This window comes from Polypterus senegalus, chromosome 13 (genome assembly GCF_016835505.1).
Source record: "Polypterus senegalus isolate Bchr_013 chromosome 13, ASM1683550v1, whole genome shotgun sequence".
In the NCBI taxonomy this organism is placed as follows: Eukaryota; Metazoa; Chordata; class Cladistia; order Polypteriformes; family Polypteridae; genus Polypterus; species Polypterus senegalus.
Window position 1 is genome coordinate 125,657,051 of NC_053166.1, and position 17,815 is coordinate 125,674,865.

A 17,815-nucleotide genomic window follows, 5' to 3' on the forward strand; every position below is an offset into this window, starting at 1 on the left:
GATTTGTTACTTTGTCGGCTTAAAAACAAAGCAATTCAAAATTAAAACCATTTGTAAAGAATATGTATCACTTCACTCCAAATGCATTTCAACCAAAAAAATGGCATTTTGGGCTGTTATATGTTTTACTTTAAAAATTTGACTAAGGTGAAAGGTCAGCATTATGTCACAACTTGGACCATTCGGGTAGCTTCTTATATCCGAATCGTTCAAATTGTAATTCCGAGTTTGTTGAGTGTTCATGTGGAATTTTTGACTTGACAACTAAGATTTACTATCTGACTGAGAGCATGTGAACTCATCTCCCTTCCATCTAGAACTCTTTGATGACATTCACACAAGTTTAATGAATTTGGGTATTCAATTGAATAATGGTAATGGTGGGAGAGAAAGAGACAGGAGAGCATAGGACAAAGTAGTGAGTGTAAGGTCAGAGCAGGACAAAGGGGTCCCAAAACGTTTTTTCATGGCCTTCCTAAGGTGTGAATAATGATGGGAGACAATAGAAAGTACATTTGGATAATAAGACACCTCCCCAAAGACCCCTGATGGATTAGCTGCAACTCAATGATTGCAGCTTATATACTGGTAAATGTCACATTGCACAACAAAAGTGCAACGTAACATAAAATAAAACGATGTAATGTAATATATTGTAATGTAAGATAACACCCTCAAACCTGCTAAATAAGTGGGGACTGCATCCAGTAATGAATAAGGTGGACTGTCAGCAGTTCCTCCATATTGGCTTGCAGGTTGCTGTCAAGTAGGGTGTGCAGGTTCACAGGTGACAGTGACAACCGCTCTGGATGGCATTTGACAAACCAGAAAGCCAGATGTCTCTACAAATTTTAAACTTTACTAGATGTTTATGTTGGTTTCTTCATCCCCATCCATTCATCCATCTATTAACTTGTGAAGCCTGCTTTTTGCATTTCATAGAATCAGACACCGCATTTTGGGCCAGCTTGGAGTTGCCCCTTCTACTTAGCCTGTACATCATGGATGTGTACAGTGCCTATAAAACGTGTTCACCCCCTTTAATATGACTCACCCCAATCATCACTGGTGCTCCCAATTGGTTTTAGAAGTCACAGAATTAGTTCAAAAGAGATCAACCTGTCTGGGGTTTCAACTGACTGCAGTCTAAATACCCCTAACCCTAACAGTCCAACTTAAGCTGAGTTAGCATGGTGGCCTAACCTACAGGATGAACACAAAAGAACACTGCAAGCCAGTGGTTCCCAAACCTGGTCCTATGGACCCACTGTGGCTGAAGGTTTTTGTTGTAACCAGCTTCTGTTTTCAATTGGACTCCCAGACTAGTTAGGTGAGCTGTTATTTCCCAATTTCTGTGCTTTGGAGTCAATACAGAAATTACAAAACTAACAGGTAATTTTTTAAAATGTATTAAGCAGTTTTATGGAGAAAACATAGCATTTTTTTAGTTTTTAACAATATTTTTATCCTTATTTTCATTTTGCTTTTCCTATTGTTCTGGATATATAATCCATTATTTATTAATCAGTGGATCCTACTATTGAAGTAGTTGCAGCCTTTAATTATTTAGTATTGTTTGTCTGGGTGTCTGTTCTGCTTGTTTTTAACTGTCATTTTTAGGATACAATGAAGAGAGCAAACTACACAGAAAAAGGTCAAAATAATAGGAAAACAACAAAAGAGACTTAAAAGGTATAGCAAAAAGAGACATCTTTCTAAATATCTTATTTATATAAAAATCACAGTGATTTGCTTTTTGCAATTAAGAATAAGACAAGAGAATAAAAGACTAGCAACTTCTATTAGATTAATTGTTATGAATTATTATCACTGATTCTAAACCTGGTTAGGACAAAAACCCACAGCCCTTATGGGTCTTCAGGGCTGAGTTGGGGAGCCACTGCTCCAAGCAACTCTGTCAAAGGGAGGTTGAAAAGTGCAAGTCAGGGGATGGAGACAAGAAAATATCCAAGTTACTGACTGGAAGAAGAAACGGAATGGGTATGGTGGTGTAAATGTGCCTAAAGCAGGATTGTCCACAAATCCAGTGTGATCATGCAAAAAAAAGACTAGTGAGGGAGGCCACCAGGAGACCTGTGATAGTTCTAGAGGAGTGACAAGCTCCAGTGCCTGAGATTGGTCTGACTGTGCAGACAACAATTGTTGACTGGGTGCTTCACCAGAAGCAGTTTTATAGCAGATTGGCAAAGAGGAAGTCACTGTTAAAAACAAACACACATCACAACTCAGTGAGTTTGCTAGAAGACACATGGGAGACCGTGAAGTCAGCTGGAAGAAGGTTCTATGGTCTGATTGATCAAAATTAAGCTTTTAGTCCATGAGACAAAATGCCTTTTGAGCACTGCACATTATCAAAAACACACTATCGCCAAAACGAAGCATGGTGGTGGAAGCAAAGGGCTGTGCGGATATGAAGATGCTTCACTGCAGCAAGTCCTTGAAGTCTTGTGATGGTAGAGGGGAAAATGAATGTAGCAAAACAGCAGGAAAACCTGATGTAGTCTGCAAGAAACCTGTGCCTTGGGAGACAACAACCAAAAGCATTAAGCCAAAGCAACACAGAAATGGCTTAAAAACAGCAGTGCTAATGTCCTGGAGTGACTAATTCAGAGTTGAGATCTCATTCCATTTGTGAAAAAGGCTGTTCACTCCCAAAGCCATGCAACATGACAGAGCTGGAGAAGCTTGGCAAAGAAGAATTGGGGAAAAATTGCAGTGTCTGGATGTGGAAAGCTGACTGTACACAGATTCAAGGATGTCATGGCTGCCAAAAGTGTGTCTACTAAATACTGATGCAAAGGGGGTGAATACTTGTGTAATCAATGATGTTGTTTTTTATATTTGTAACTAATTTAGATCACTTTGCAGATATTTGTTTTCACTTTCACATTGACTCTTTGAGGGCTGAATATTTTTTCCAAAAAGCTGTTTTCTGAAAAGCACACAAGGCAATTGTTTCATACGTACAGTAAATCAACACAAAACTTCTCTTGCTGCGCGTGCTGTAGTGGCTGTCGGTGCCTGGTCATCGCTGTTTGGGGCCAGCAGTGGCAGTCGCAGTGTTGCACAATCTGGTTTGTACCTTGTGTCATCATAAGTGGTAAACATTGCTGCAGGTGCATCAAGTTACACAAAAGTCTTCAGCTGATGCTGGTACCTCACTTTTGTTTTCGATATCCAACTCCAGATTCTTTGCATCAAAATTGGAGTCTGAGAAGTGCGAATTCAACGATAATACGCAAAACATCACCCACTGAGTATTTTGCTTTGCCCATTTGCTTTGGTCTCTCGCCAGATGTCGATGCCATTTTAGAGGTTGTTTTGCTCTTTGCTACTCATGCCGTCGCAGGGAATCGAGGTCAGATCACCAAAGCTAACTTTCCTTCTAGCAAAAAGAGTCAAACTGAAAAATAACGGTGAGTTTTGTCACAGTTTACAGCTGATTACCATCTTCTACCCCTGAATTTCATCAAAAGTCGACATCCACCCTAAAATAGTTAAAGAGTCTTTTTCGGTAGATCAGTGTCGAATAAACCAACTGAAATAAACAGTGATTTGGTGTTGAGCAACCAATTAAAATATGAAAACGTCCTAGGTGGTGAATACTTTTTATAGGCACTGTAGGATTATCTGGAGAAACTCCAAGTGGACATGGAGAAAATGATACTTTAAATATACATTACTATTAATATTAAAAGTCTGAGAAATGTGAAAAGGAGATTGGGTGCAATTCTCAGTCTAGTCTCTTTTTTGTGGAGTCTGCACATTCTTGTTATATTTGTGAGTTTTTTTCCACATCCCAAAGATTGTATATTTTAAGATTTAATTTAATTAGTGACTGTCAATTGGCTGGATATGTGACGGCTGTGCACGAGTGTGCCCAGTGACTCACACCCTATCCAGAGTTGGTCCTGCTTGTCACCTAATGATCCCTGGATGGACTTCAGTCCCCTTCATGCCACTAAATTACAGTTAAACATGGAGGGATGGATGGAGAGTATATTTTCTTCTGCTACAGTATTTAGCATTTAGAAATGCAATCGATCTATATATCCAGTAGAATGATGTGTGAAGTTTCAATCAGCACTGTGCTTGATGACATGAGTCTAAGGTTTATTACTCTTCATAATGATACCTTGTGCATTTTCCTGGTTTGTCTTGAAGGAATTGATCCTAATGAATATTAACAACTATTTAACGTTTCTAAAGCTTCGACTTTGGCAGAAATTCTTTTCAATAATTCTACAGAAGAGAAACTGAAATAGCACATAACCTGGAGTAGCCAACAGTGGAGATCTGTGTTATGTCTCGTGAACTGATATTAACAATGCTGTCCACAGATGTATAAGCAAGACCAAAAATGTGATTGGTTTCCAACACTGAACTGTTTAACTCTTCTGTAACAATGTGTTGTGCATTTTCCTGGATTGACCCAGAGGAATTAATGGACATTAATGACTATTTAATGTTTCTAAGATACCATCTTTACACCATATTGGTTGATTGCTTTCCTGTTTTGGACAATGGGCTTCTCTTGTAGCCATTAAACCACCCCGACCCCAAATTTCAGGGTTGCTAACTAACTTTCTTTGCATTGCTTTGGACCATAAGAGGAAACTGGGAGAGTATAGAACCCATTGTGTTGACCACAGTGTCACTTGTATCCCATGAACTTTTATTTATTTTATTTTTAAGGTGAGGCCCTTACATTACATAACATTACATCTTATTGTTTGTATAGAACTCTTCACTGAGTGCAGGTGCAGAGTGTTGTTAACAATTCTCAGTAAAATACAAGTATAGATTATACTAATTACAAAATACATCCAGTAACTAGTACACATAAAAATACAGATGTGTTAAAACACATGAGGAACAAGGCAGAAACTGATTAAACATAAATGGAAACCAAAAATATCTGTCCATAAATTAATTCATGAACTACGGCCAGTTGACAACAGAGGAGATTAAATTCATATAAGAAAAAGTCAAAAATAAAGTAACAGTCCTGAAGACCTCGGCCAGCTTGCCGCCTACTCCCTCTTCTGGTCGTTCTATAGTGGAGTCTGTGCTGGTGGTCCACTCTGATGAGAGAAACTTTCCATTTGATGATTCCAGCTTTCCTTTACCTGAGATGATTTTTCTATACACAGAAGAGCAGCCTTGCAGTTGACCGGTGGTACCAAGTGCCACAATCAGATATCGAGAAGACACACTGAATAGAAGAGGTTTAGTAACAGTTTAAAAATATTGTGATACTTATATTGGTGTACAAATGACTAACAAACAGAAATGCAGCATGCACAACTAATCAGCAGCTCTAGTCAGGGTATGTTAGACTGAAGTAGTGAGTCTTTAGTCTGGATTTAAGAGCTAACACTTCACAGTGGGTTTGCTGCACAAATGTTAATTGTAAATCTGCAAGTTTTTAAGTAAACATGGAAATAAAGAAAACACAAACACAAAATACAATTAAAAGGAGGCAAAATAACTAGCAAACAAATTCTTATTCAGTATTGTTTTAAACATGTCTGTTAGCTGAGGTGTCCATTTGGTAATGCGTGGCGCCTTACCAAATTTAAGTTAAAGAAGCCTTAATTAAAGCACCGTTATTTATAAGGTTAAAGGTATAGCAGCGTAATGGATGTGTGGTTACTGTTTTTTGTGTTGAAGGCGTGGCCGCAGGAACGCGGGCTGTCTAGCTGGTGAGTGCTGTGAGGAGCAGTGAGTCTGGGCACATGTGGAGCCGGTATAATGGCCAGTACAGGCTCCTCCACACGTGTTCAGTTTTACATGCCAGTGTCCTTGCAGCCTGCCCAGCACAGGTGGTTTAAGTTGAGGAGCTCCTGAAAGAAAAAGAAGGCATTTGTTATGTAACCAGGGTTGAGTCAGAGATGGGGATCCCGTATTGTGAATAAATGAATTTACTTACTGGTGAGTCGGCAACTGGTGTGCTTGAGCTCAGCATAGCCGTTGGCCATCCAGGCAGGGCTTACATGTGCGCGACTGGCAGGGGTTCGATTTTAAATACAAAGTTGCCCAGGGAGTGAAGTGCCGCGTGATGTGAACGTGTTAGTGTCTATCTGGATAGGTGCATGGGTTGGACCTAAACGCAAGGTAGGAGTTAGCACTGCTGAGCAATTGGAGAAGCAATTGTGATTTTGACGATTTTGAATATATTCCTTTGTACATATAGTTATATATCTCCTAGTTATAATTTTTGGTGGAGGTATATATACTTATTTGGTGTTGGGCTAGTTTTTGATTTTGGGATTGGTGCAATTTTTTTTTCTTTTTGCATATACACATACTTATTTTTCTCTATCTTTTTCCTGTTGCAGGGGCTTCTTGAGCCAGAGATAAAGGAAGACTACTGTTTTTTGTAAATACTCCATATTTTTTTTTATTTATTTCTGAAGAAATGTCAATGTTGAAGGACTGTAAATCAAAGCCCGCCTGACACTACTGCATTTTTGTTGTACAGCACTCTTGTAAATAAACTTGCACCTTTCACCCTTCAATTTTTGTCTCTCCACTTATCCTGTTCGGTTCATAAACTATCAGATGTCCAGAGTGTAGGTTGGGGCCACTTTCCCAATACACGGGATATCACAGTCCTGTAGCCAGTATAGAAAGCACAGCCTATAAGTTTATAGGATGTCATGCATGACATAGCATGCTTAATAAGGATCATTTTAATGGGGAAAAGTGAGTTTAACTGCCTTAAATGCCAGAAAAGGACTGTTTCTCCTGATCAGTTTACTGAATTAAATACTGTAAACATGAAAATAAATAGATGTTTAGTGTCATGTATATGCGTCAGAAGATCACCTTCTGGATTCCTCACAGGTATGTAATCCAACGTAGGCCGAGATGGAGCACTGCCACTAACTGTCTTGTCTTTCTTTTCCTCTGCAATGCTGAGAAACTGCCCAGTCCCTCAATCATAAAAGAGCAACCACCTGCAATTAGGCATCACTCCTTGACCGAGCAGTCAACGAGAACTTATTAATAGCAAAGAGCCCTTGAGAGGAAGTATTTTTGCTGATTTCATGCCTTTGTGTGTTTGTTTTTCTTCAGAAATTGAAGTAAATTGGGACAGTCGGGTTGGAAGCTGTTATTCCCTCAGATGACCACAAGGGTCATTATTGTAATATGTACCGAGTACAATGTAGTTCTTACTTAGCTTGCACACACACACACACACACACACACACACACACACACACACCAATTCACACAGATGCACAATGGTGCTGGTGGTGCAGTTGTATGCCAATCTGAAGCCAGAGGTGAAATGCTCTCACGTCTTATGAGAAGTGTGAACGTCTCTCAGTTGTTTTTCAGGCTGTCCACACATTTTCGGAGCTTCAGTGGCCAAGCCGTACTGTATTTATTTTACACGGTCCAAAAAAGAAATCAAAGTCGATTGAGCACATCAAACACACTATTTCCACCTTTAGGCTGAAATGGCGAACCTGGCAGCTCATCCTCAACATGCTTTTCATTATTGCAATTCTTCCAAGGCCTCTACTGATTTATGATGGGACCTAAGCCAGCTAGCCCGCTTGCGTGTTCTCAGCTGCTGGAGGCACATTTTCCTGCTTTACTGCTGTACCTGCCCACTTCAGATTGTCTTGGTTTGCGATTTTTATGAAATCAGTGCTTTTGGCAGGTTGTGTTATTTCTTGCAGCTGTCACTGTAGCAACATCATAGATAGGATGAGCAGATTGTTATTACTGTTATTATTATTATTATTTCATATTTGTCTGGTGTTTTATCCAAGACAACTTACAAGTTCAAGATTTGTTGAAACTCTTTACTAAATCTTTTACATTTGGAGCTCATGCTGGTTAAGTGACTTGCTCATGGTCACCAAGTGAGCCAGGATTTGAATTTGGGGACATTAGAGTTTTAAAACTAAACTAAACTGCTCTCCATCATTTTTGCTGAAAGTACAGTGGAAAAAAATGGCACCAATGTCTCCAAATAAGAAATGAAACTTTATTTCCTAATTATCCGCCATTTATCACTTTGCACCATTAGCCTTGTTCTCGAGACCTAACATGGGGTTAAATGTTGCCTGCGTGTCTAACAGTGGCACAGATGGCTTGGTCAGAACCACAGTTTGTGTTCCTCTGGCCTTTCATCTTTACTTGTTCTCTGTGTTTTGTTCCATACAGCAAGTCGCTTTTTTTTTTTTTCCTTTCCAGCCTGGAGGGAGGAATAAATAAGGAGCTCTGGGACAATCTTTGGCTGGAATGGGGGTGGGAGTTGCATGAACGCCAGAAGAATATTAGTAAATAGAGAACATTTGTAGGCATACATTATAACTTGTGAGAGTGATTTATAAAACGAGAGGAGAGAATGGGATGTGTGAGAAAGATGGGGGAGGTGCGGTTTGGTGGGAATTCAGTTTTCGTGAGTAGTACATTTAAAAGCCGTCTCTTTGTTTATCTCCTTTATCTGAGCAAGTGTGCAGTGCCCAGCATAGAGCATGAATTGCTATTCCTTTTCTCTAGTCTTCTATATGCCCAAGCCGAATGTGAACTGCCCAAAACGAATTGAAGAGGCGTTGGACATAAATAAGGATAGTTTAATTAGGCTCCAAAGTGAGCTGGAGTTCAGATTTGGGTCATTTCGTGCTTGTTTGTTTAGCCACATCACCTACTATGGATAATTTATTGCTATATACTACTCATAAGCAGTGTAAGAGATTAGACGGACCACGATAAAGAGGTTGGGGACCACTCGGTGACCCCATATAGTTGAAAAGCAGAAAAACAAACGATAACTGCAATGAGTATCTTTTCAGATGAGACTTCTACAGTGAACTGATCTCAAAATGGCAGAGCTTCCGGTTAAAGGTTCTTCCAGCACGTAAGGCAGGTCCAGTCAGATGGACACCAGAAGTGACATCAGAGACGTTACAGCGGTCAAAATTCTGGTCTGCAGCGGGAGGAAGAGAACAGCTGTTAGAATACAGTGCCAACCCCTGGACTGGCAGGTCATTACAATCACCTTTAAGCTGTCCCCAATATGCATGGGTGTGACAGCAGCCAAGCTGACTTGGTGGATCTCAGTTCCAACTCCTACATGGACAGGAGTGGAATTTGTGAGTTCTCCCCACAGCTGAGTTTAGTTTGTGTGGATTTAGGATTAGAGCATTAGAGCATTAGAACAATCCAGATGAGAATGGCCATTCAGTCCAAGAACGCTTGCTAATCTTACTTGCTTAATTCTTCCGAAATAATATCAAGTCTAGCTTTCATTCAATGTGTTCTCAGCACAGTCCAAAGAAATGGTTCTTGGTTTGAAGTTGTCAGAAAATAACTCTAATCCAGAATATATAAGATAGAAAATTCTTTTTCAAATTTTATTTAAAATGTTCCCATAAATACTATTTTGAGTTTTGATTTGAAGACAAAGAATGCCAGGAAATACTGGGAACTATAATGTCAAGCTTATCAAAATACTGGGTGAGCTTTTTAGTAAAGGCATTGCCATCTTGTAAAACTGAAAGAAACAAAGAAGTGCAAAATTAAAGATATCCTGGAGAACAGAAACATGGTTGTTAATATGGAACAACGGCACCGTATTTTTCGCTCCATAAGGTGCACTTTTTTTTTCCCCAAAAGTGGTTGGAAATGTCTGTGTGTCTTATGGAGCAAATATTGCGTCACAGACCGTGATGTGTATTACCGGACAAAAGTCGATATCCAGGGGTAGAGGGCGACAATCAGCTGTCAATGGCGACAAAACTCACCGTTATGTTACAGGCATCCCTCTCTGCTTGGAGGAATGTTAGACTCATTCAATCACCATCTAATCCTTGTGTGAGTTACGAAATGTAAACAAATGTAAACAAAGACAAGATGGCATCGACATCTCACAAGGGAGCGAAGTGAGTGCAGAAAACAAAATACATTATCGCTAAATCGGACTCTGATTTTTCAGAATCTGATTTTGTTGAGAGTGATCAGGAGATCAAGCAAGAAAGGGAGGAATTGGCATCAGCTGATCGGACACCAGCTGATGCTGCCCCAGCTGATTGGCTGCCAGCTGACAGCATTCGCGCAGCTAATGCACCTATGGCAAGGTTCGTGTGGGAGGAATACCCAGACATTCATCCGTGGGAGCCAAACTGGCTACTGGACTTCACAAGACAGCATGGCTTGCTGTTGGACACGACAGATTAACAGCCGCTGGACTACTTCAGCCTGTTCTTTCCTGAGGCTGCCTTTCAGCTACTATCAGATGAGACAAACAGGTATGGAAAGCAATTTTTTGAAGCGCAGGCTGTGCTTGCACCGCATTCTTGTCATTCAAAGTGGAGACCCACAGCAAAAGACGAGATGAAGAGCTTTGTTGCATTACAAATAGAGATGGGACTGGACTGGTGCTATAACGTGCTTTGTACCCCTGTGTTGGACAGGTTATGCCGCTTGATAGGTATGTGCTCCTGCAAAGTGATTGTGAGCGACTGAGTTTCATAAATTCTGACACTAGCGATGAGGACTTCTTGGGGTTTCCAGAAAACTAGAAGAGTGCTTGAACCTTAAAGTCTCTCCTCATTTGTTGATGACAGTGATGATGGTTCTTAATACCGCTGTTGACTTTACATGGGTGAATATTATTCTGCTATATTATATTAAATATATTAGTACACTATTTGGTTAGGAATATTTTTTTTCTTGTTTTCCTCCTCTAAACCAAGGTGTGTCTTATGGAGCGAATGGTAATTCTTGAAGCCTGCTAAGAAATGATGAAGAAAGAGTTGAAGATCACCCTGAAATCAACTAATGTGAAAACACTTGAAAATGTGACCCTGAAAAAAGGGGGAAAAACAGCAATGTGTACCATAAATAGTGTACACCTTGGCCTCCAAAGACCACAAAACGTGTTGACAGTCTGAAAAAAATGAGAGACGTCCACATACTGTATAAGCTCTCTTTAAATGGATTAGACCATTAAGGGCAAAGTAAGATCAGTTGCCAGCAGTGATTCCAGCCTTCGCTTCTTTTTCTACAGTATTATTATGAGTTATTATGTTTCCAAGATATTTAAAACTGTTTACCTTCTCAAAAATTTTACTGTCCAAGCCACAAGCCTCTATCCTTGTACTTGTCACACATCACTTTCCAATGTCATCTAGTACTTGACTTTATTTTCATTAATTTTAAGTCCCATTCATTTTGATGCTGCATCCACATTTAAGCATACATCTAGCTCTCTCTGGGTTTGGCATAAGAAATCAATCCTCTTCTGTGTATCCCCAGTATCCCACATTTAGATAGATTAATAGTTATGTTTATATAGCACTTTTATAAACTACTCAAAATGCTTTACATAGACAGTAGGGAGCCACTTTGATCCACCAGCAATGTGCAGCATCCACCAGGATAATGCAACGAGAACCATTCTTGTGGCAGAACACCCACCAAACATTAGCTTTTAGGTTATGAAGGGGTGAGAGATATAGCTAATTAGAGACAGTGGGACGATTATGGAGCAAAAACAGACAAGGCTGTAGCTGTTGCGGTACACTCAGATTCTTACTGTCTTTAAATGATGATTTTATTTAGGGACTTCATTAATGCACCCAGTCTTGTCCATGACTTGCACACTCAAAAAAAGAGACACGTAAAGGCACAAATGAAGCATTAATAAAAATATATTAAATGGATAAATAGGGCAAAAACAATCAACAAGCAATTAAGGTGTATGCAAATTTCCACCCAATTATCCAGATGGCAGTTATTACTTAATCAACACAGAACAACACCCTACAAAATATTAAGCACCGAATGACTTTCACAGATGTGATGATGGTGAAAGTTAATTGAGATGTCAAGTGAACAGTTTCCTGAATGTTATGAATGTTTTGTCCTACCATACTCCATGTGTTGCGTGAAGATCTATAGAAGTTGGGAGCGCTCTCCAGACAAAGACATTTACCATCCCAGACAAGTGAAGCACATAAATTCAGTAAAAATCCAACAGGTGATTTGTAATGCAGGAGTGGGGTGATGCATGGAAACACAAAAGACAGATGATTGACCATTTTGTTGACTTCTCCTAGCACGTTGTACCTAATTTCCCCCAGTGGCAACACCTGAAGCTGACCAATGGTGAAGTATTACCGGGACTGCTGGGATTTGTAGTTCATTTAAGTAGCACTGCTACAAGATCATGGTGCACATACACCCTACTCTTTCTGATTGATGCCCAGGGATCTTTTATGACCACAGAGAGTCATGAGAAGAAGAAGAAGAAGAAGAAGAAGAAGAAGAAGAAGAAGAAGAAGAAGAAGAAGAAGAAGAAGAAGAAGAATAGCAACATTTTTACAGCACAGTGTCCTCATACTTGCATTGAAGAATTTAGAACGGCACACAAACCACATGGTAAGTGTCCTGTGATAGAAATCATTACCTTATATATATATATATACACAGTATCTATTAATAATCAGCACAAAAAACAGGTAGGAGGAAGCTTGTCCATTGCATCTTTTATTTCTCATTATGAAGAGGGGTACACTCCATTGCATTAGTTTATAATGGAACTGTCACAAAGTAAACACAGAGAGCTATATTTAGAGATAACTGAATATACATAACAGTGCTGAATTAATGCTTACTCTGATTGGTTCGGTAGCTTACATTCACTCTGATTGGCTAAAAGATATGGGTTATTTAAGCAGAGATCATTAACCAACTTACATATCCCCCAATAAAAGTCCAATTTCTACTACATTCTTTCTCCTTACAATACTTTTTAATATTTTTTGAGTTCCTGTGTGTGTGATATCTGTCAAGTCTTGCTGGGTACATGATAGTCATCCACATTCTTGAACCCATCTATAAACTTCTTATTCTTTGTTAATCACTTGACCTTTATCTGGTTTTCTGATATGTATTAATCCTTTTATACTACTTCTAAGATGCAATATTTTAATGTTGAAAGCATACCAAAACACTTAATGCGTAATGAATATATTACCCAAATGACTATGTGACTCCTAAGTCTAATTTTTCTTCCACGCCCCCTAATGGCCTCATGTACAACACTTTCAGCAGTAACCCATGCTTTCCTTGATTGTCTTCCATCCAAGTACTGGCCAGGCCCAAACATGCTTAACTTCAGTGGCATTTCCTTTTTGAAGTGCAGGTGGTATGGCTGATGACCATACCTTTGGCTATGTTTAAATTGGAAGGTTCTAGTGAGATCTCTTCCTTACCTGAAAAATCCCAGAATATGTTTGTCATAATAAATTCGAATGATAAGCAGCAGTCAAATGTAAAGGTTATTTACTTAATTATTTTGGAGCCCTTGCCCCCTTCTACAGTCTAAAAAATACAATATGCTAGAACTGGTCATTACTATTGATGCTGATATCCATAGTGCAGTTCTTTTCTGTAAATTAAATCATTTTAAATCCTTAAGTACATCAATCCCAAGCCCCCAAAGACCATCCAAATTCCACCCACCCACTCAGAAATCAAACTCATATCAAACGTTTAAATCAATAAATAGTATTACTGTAGTAAATAATTGTGCACAAATCATCAAGTCCTGGAATACTGTACTGTATACATAACAGATACACCTCACTGAAAAATCCTTTCCCAATACCAACAGAAATAAACATATCAAACAGCCAATAGAAGAAAACCAATGTTTATCTTGACGCCACTATTAGACCGACAGAATATCACATTACAATGAGAGCTTATGATCTGGGGTTAAGTGCTACTGATAATATTCCTTAAGCTCCATTATGAAACCACCTCTAGTACATTTCACTCTTTACAACTGATAGGCTGAACTTGTACTGTATTTTCTGTGATCCATCTTTCAAAATTTCAAATGCACTAAGGTCTCATCTGCTAGTCATGTTAACCAGAAATGGAGAAAGCAAGAGCTACCTATCATTTATATACTGTGACAGAATAAGATGCTTTCTCGCACCCTTGTACCCTCAGACACCACGTCAGACACCAGGTAAAAGTCCAATCATTATTTATTATAATAATAATTGTGCACAAAGCACTCTCCACTCCCAAATACTCCAATAATACTACAACAATAATCACAATCCTCCACTCCCAGACGCGTTGCCCTCCTACCACCCAGCTCAGCTCATTGTCTGGAGCGAGGCACCGCCCTTTTATAGCCCCTGACCCGGAAGTGTTCCTGTCCCAACAGACCACAGTTCCTTATTCCTTCCGGGTCAGGGCAAACAGTCCTTTTCTTCACCCGGGCGCGTTGTTCCTTCCTGTCACGTGACCGTGGCGTACTCCCGGGTCATAAGGCACGACAGAGCCCATAAGTCCCCCCACAGCGACTCCTGGTGGCCCCCAAGGTATCCAGCAGGGCTGTGTAAAAATACTACAAAGTCCATGAGGCCCTGCTGGACCTCGGGGCATGATCCTGCTGTCGGGAGAGCTCCTCCTAGCGGCCTGGGGTTGAGGACCGGCATGGAAAGCCGGTAGTCCTCCACAATACATACATCCCTAAGCATGCTGGTATGTGAATGAGTTTGATTTGCCTTTTTCTCTTGGTTGCTGGTTTGCCTATTTGCCTATTGTAATTGGAAATGACACTGGATTGATGTCCTGGCTGGGATGGGAGGTGTTCCCTTTCTTGGGCGGGACTTTAAAATGGATGGACAGGGGGATACAGCCTTTCAGCACTGTATATTTTCCTGATGCACTAGGTGACAGTGTCCCTTGGCTGGTGCACAGGGCATACTGGGAACTGTAGTTCTGTTGGGCAGTCCTGTTGGCCTCTTTGGGTGCCACCAGGGAGAGCTTTAGGGAGCTTCTGCCTGACCTGGAAGTGCTTCCTTTAGGCAATGCTGTAGCACCAGCAATGCTGGCATAAAAGGGGCCTCTTTGTCTCATTTGAGGATTCAGATTCGGGAGAAGAAGGAATAGGCTTGCCGGAGGCAGAAGGAGTTGTGAATTATGACTTGAACCCATAACTGGTATTTGTGAAGCTGTGTGAAGGATTTGGGGTTCCGAGCCATCCCTTGTGGCCACAATATTTATTGTATAGAACCCTGCTACGCACATCTATTCTGATTCTTCCTTTAAAGTTCACCACCAGTTTCAATGATTATTTTATTTTTAAAAAGAAATAGTTGAGACACTCTGCCCCAGTAGGTCAGGATTCTCTTGATTTGTTTTGCGATTTAGTATATTTTTAGTATTTCCTATCTTTGTGCAGTGGCTGTTTTGGTAATGTCATTCCTGAGTGACTTCAATAATATGTGTTTTTCATTGGTGAGACAAGAGAAGCCTCTCGAACAATTTAATTACTTTGAGGTTTCTACCTGTTCTTTGAATCATATTTTTATCTGTACCCTCAATTTGATTGCTGTTCTGTTTTAAGTGTACCCTGCTTATTTGACCACTCTTTGATGCTTTCCTTAAAAATTTCATGTCACTCACCTAAATATATAATCCTGTGCTTCATGATAGCTCCGAAGAAGATTATAGGCGTGTGACATAGAGAAAGCTTTGTGGTGTAGCCCCAACAAGTTCCTGACATTGCCTTCATGGGTGTTTGATCCTTTTCTGCATTGGGAAGATCTTAATAATGTGTCTTAAATACACCAAAGTTCTCTCTTAATCTCATTCTGTTTATCTCTTTCCCTTTCTCACTGTTTCTCTCATGGCCCTGGCCTTTTCCTCCCACTAATGAATACTCAGCTTACCTGTCCTCTAGATTCAGCTCTCTTACGTGAGCAGTGAGGAGCAAAATTATTCATGTGAGTTTGTGAAATAAATTGTATTCCGACACAAACAAAATTTGTGTCATTAACGTATGTGTTTTCATCTCATCTGCATTCTTTTACTTCATGTGCAAAAGTTTAGCACAATTTATTCCCACGCAGAAGGTGGAAATCAGAGGGCATGGCTAGAGACCACATACCTGCAAGCACTTTTCCGCTGCCATAATCCATTGGCCTGGAGTTGGACTGGTTTATGGAGTTGGGGGAAGTGAGTGTAGATGGTGTTTCTGACCTAAATAAGCCATGTGAGGTGCAATCGGCAACGTGAAGGAATAGTCAGGCAGTCATAAGCCAGATGACAACATATGGAACTGCATGGAACGAGCCTAGAAACATCTTGGTGGTACTGAAGTATGGCCAAGGAAAGAGACATTGGATTCAGCTCTGGAATAAACCTTACAGAGAAACGTTCCTTGATGGCCACCCCAAAAACCTAACTTGAGAGAGTTTCTCATTTCTCAGTTGTGAATTCAACTGATGATTAAATTTTAGGGGCAATTTCATGAAACTGCATGTGAAATGAAACTCCATTGCTTCGCTTATACATGGGGAAGCATTAAACCTTGTATCAGGGACATTTCTTGTCACATCCCAGAATCCCTTCCATGTTTGGGGCAGCGCAACCTTTGCCACAGAAAACTCAGTCTAAGGCTCCTTATGGTTGTCCCTGGTGCTCTTGCACTCCTGAGACTTCCTTACAGGGCTCAGTCAGGTATCTTACATGGCCTACTTATGTTCAAACCAAAAGTGAGGAGGTCAAAACCACAAAAAACACCTTGACCAGACAATTATATTTTTTCCCCAAAATTTTAACATTTTTTTTTATTATTTGTAAATGTGAATAATGTGTTTAATTAATTGTTAAATGTGTTTAAGGCGTATACATTTTGGAACACCATCTTGGTTTTAAATTGGTGCTGCCATTTTGAGTAATGGTTGTTACAATGCGACTCACCATTGCTAGGGAGTGTTACTTGAAGTAGCACCACGAGATGTCATAGACACACCACAATGTTTAAACCCTTTCTTCTTTGTCCAAGCTTGTGAATACTTTCTAGAAACATTTTTTTATCAAGTGAATTTCTTTGATTTCCTGATTACAAATATGTTTGTTTTTGATTTTTGAATCTCATTTTGCTTAGACGCTTGTCTGATTGTCTTTTAGACATCAATCCCTATTTTGCTTTTTGACAATGTTTCATCTTCTGGTCCACTCAGTCTTTTTGACTGTCAGTTTTACTTTGTTCCAGAATAATTCCATGAAATAAAGGAAACAAAATTATGAAAAACAAAACATCAATAATAACTACAAGTCCAAAATCCAAGATCAAATTATTATTTTTTTAACATTAATTTTATTAGAATTAAACAACAATCCATACAAGCAAGTCAAGTATAACAAAACTAGGTTTGAAACGAATCAAGATCTAAATTCTAATAAGAAGAAGCTCATGAAACAAAGCCGGACACAGTGGTCAAAGACATCAAAGCTTGTAAGGAATAACACAAAAAAGTTACACAGGACTGTTTCAGAAGCAACTAATGCTACAGCAAGCAAGCTGTGGTAACAAGTGCTTTTCAAACAGTCCTCAGGTAACTGCAGCGAGAATGACCACAGCACCTGAGGGCTGTGACTCAATAAGGGGTCCTGGTTTTAAAGACTTAATGACCTAATTACTAAACACAAAACAAAATTAACTAAACCCAAGCAGTAGACAGATACAAAAATAAGCAAAATAAAACCCTACGACTGAGCCCACAGCTTACTTATAACACTCTTTTTTTGTACGTCAGGGTTAATGGTTAGGTGGAAGAACACTGACTTACTGTACCTGCCAATCCTCCTGACCTACAGCTTGAATGGGAGCCAGGCCCCAAATTCCCCAGCTATTGACACTGTGCCGTTATATGTTGTCTAGGAGGTCTTGTGGCCTTGTCAGAGCCCCTTTTCCCTGTCATCTACCAGTTTCTTGACTCATATCTATACACACATT